Source organism: Crocuta crocuta, unplaced genomic scaffold (genome assembly GCF_008692635.1).
Source record: "Crocuta crocuta isolate KB4526 unplaced genomic scaffold, BGI_CrCroc_1.0 scaffold563, whole genome shotgun sequence".
Lineage (NCBI taxonomy): Eukaryota > Metazoa > Chordata > Mammalia > Carnivora > Hyaenidae > Crocuta > Crocuta crocuta.
The window spans coordinates 53,815-56,293 of NW_027532000.1; the positions used below are offsets into that span (position 1 = coordinate 53,815).

General features: G+C 39.3%; 1 protein-coding gene across 1 annotated transcript in view; it reads right to left on the minus strand.

Annotated features, from left to right (window-relative positions):
- The window catches only part of ARHGEF9 (Cdc42 guanine nucleotide exchange factor 9), a 166,762-nt gene that overhangs the window by 29,183 nt on the left and 135,100 nt on the right, over nucleotides 1-2,479 (minus strand). The window lies entirely within an intron of this gene.

The following is a 2,479-nucleotide window of genomic DNA, read 5'->3' on the forward strand; positions in this document are numbered from 1 at the left end:
TGAACCTGCCACCAAAAGCTATGATGCCACAGGAATCTTAAATCCCATGCTCATCATTCTCCTGGTTACATTTCTATACAGTTTTATCTCATCTACATATATTATACTTATATAAAGCTTATTTTTTTAAAAAAATTTTTAATGTTTTATTTCTGAGAGAGAGAGAGAGAGAGAAAGAGAGAAGGACAGAAAAGGAGGGGGGGNATGCCACATAATGTTTAGGGATACACACTTATGTACAGAAATCATACAAAAAATATGCAATGACACATGCCAAATTCAAGAGAGTACAGAGAGGAGAATGGGAAAATGGAAGGAATGAAAAGAAGGGAGGGAGCAGAGAAGGAGAGGGGAAAGAATATATCTGTAATGAATTAAGTTGGATAGTAAGTACACAGGTGCCCATTATATTATTTTTGCATCTTTTTGAATGTAATATCTCACAAATTAACAAAATAAAACCAGAGGGATGTATGATATGACCTGTAAACCTGTGGGATGTAAAGTATGTTAAGTAAGTGTCTTTCAGCTCCTCTTCCTCTTAGCACTGCTCTTGGCTTCCCCTGAGAGCACATCTGCTGCTGGAACATGTGATGTGGCTGAGTCTGGCCAAGGAGGTCCCACGAGCCCTGTCTTGATGGATTTCTTCACTGGCCAACTCGATCTGACAAACTCTCCCTCCTCTCTGCTTATATTTGTCCTTTTAGACAATTTGGCAGAATTAGAAATGCTCTTTAACTTTCATTAACATTATATAGTTTGGTTAAACTACTCTCATTTTGCTGAATTGCCTTGCATGTCTCATTTCTCTTTTTCTACCTGAAAAGAATTTGCTTTTGTAATCCTAACTCTTCACACTGTATGGTAAACTGGGCTTTTTGGTAGGTCTGGGGAAGGCTGTCTTTAAGAATTCCCAACATAGCTCTGTCAATCTTGAAGCTCCAGGCTGTGAAATATAGGTGTTGTTGAATTGCTTTGCAAAAAATGACCTCCACATTGTTCTTTTCCCTCCCATAATGATTGTGCATATAAATAAGCTATAAGTATAGATGAGTTCTGATCTGTTGGGTTCCACTGGGATCAAGTTTACAAGAAAGGAAAAGGTCAGATATACAGAGAGGGCCAATGTTGCTCCAAGCTTGCTTCAGAGCCTGGGTTCCTTTTACCATGCTCAAAGTGGACAAATTTAGTCCTGGCCAAAAGGATGGGGTAGTTCCCATGCACTGACTTACACAATCCTCAGGAACACTTTGTGAGATTTTTGCGTAAATAGTGGGCTTTGTCAGTCTAATCTAGAAATCAGGACAAGTTAAAGAGAATGGATTGATGTGATCTAGTTTGATCTCAAAAGTCTGAAATATGTCTTACAATACTTAATATAAATACACATAGACCTGGGAAGCCAGGTTTGGACCACACAGTTAATAGGTGGGTGCCTACCTGACTAGAACATACGAAGTTTTAACCTCCCTTCTATTCCCAACTTCACCTATGAGACAAGGAAAATGAAGAACTCCATAAAATCTGCTTTTAGCTCCTTTTCCTGCTTCTATTTTCACTAGAACTTGCATCCCCACCTCACTTTACACATGCCTTGTAATACAAACAGCATTTGTCCTCCTTGTAAGGGAAAAGGAGTTAATGATTTCTCTATAATATGTAACATCTAAGAAATGACAAGAAGAGAATGACTGGACAGTTATCATTTGCATATTCCAGAGAACTGTAACTAGACATCTCAATGCTAAGGCCCTCTGATTCCAAGGAATAATATGTGGGCCCTCATATTTGTTCTAACTGGTACCTGAAGGCCTGAGAGGATACATATACCAGACTACCACCCTAAATAAAATCCCCAGACCCTGAACAAAGACGAGACTCCCTCCTTTCCTTTCTGAGTCTCCCAGACACTCTGTGTCCGCTCTCTCTCTCTTTTTTATTTCTATGTATTTTCAAAAAACTCTGCTTTCCCTCTCCTGCTGGCTCACATTTGATTTTCATCATTTGCGAAGCCAAATACCCTCTTGGCTGGTCCTGCAGGACCTGTTTGGGTCTCTGGACCCAGCCTGCCAGCATCACCTGCAGCTTCCTTTATCTCTGAGATGGTGTGTTTTTATTATTGTCAGTCTTCAAAACCTTTACTGGTTAAAGAAAAAAAAGGAAAGGATGTACATGATCTTGGAGCTAAATTAAAAGCATCAACTGAAACTCCTATTGTTTCCTTAGGTATTTAAGGATAACAAGAAACTTGAGAGAATTCTGCCTCTGTTGTAGGTAAGCAGGATTAGAGAACGTTTCATTAACGTTCTTCCTTCGCCTGCTCTTTCTAGCTCTCCAGAGTTTTTAGGTATCAGCTTAGTCATAAATTCAGGTTTAGGAATGTGATAGGAATGATGAAGAATGACCCACTGTTCAAAAAGTCCCATTAGAAATGGTAGCTAAGGCCACAAAGCATCATGTAACTTCCACAAAAGGAGTT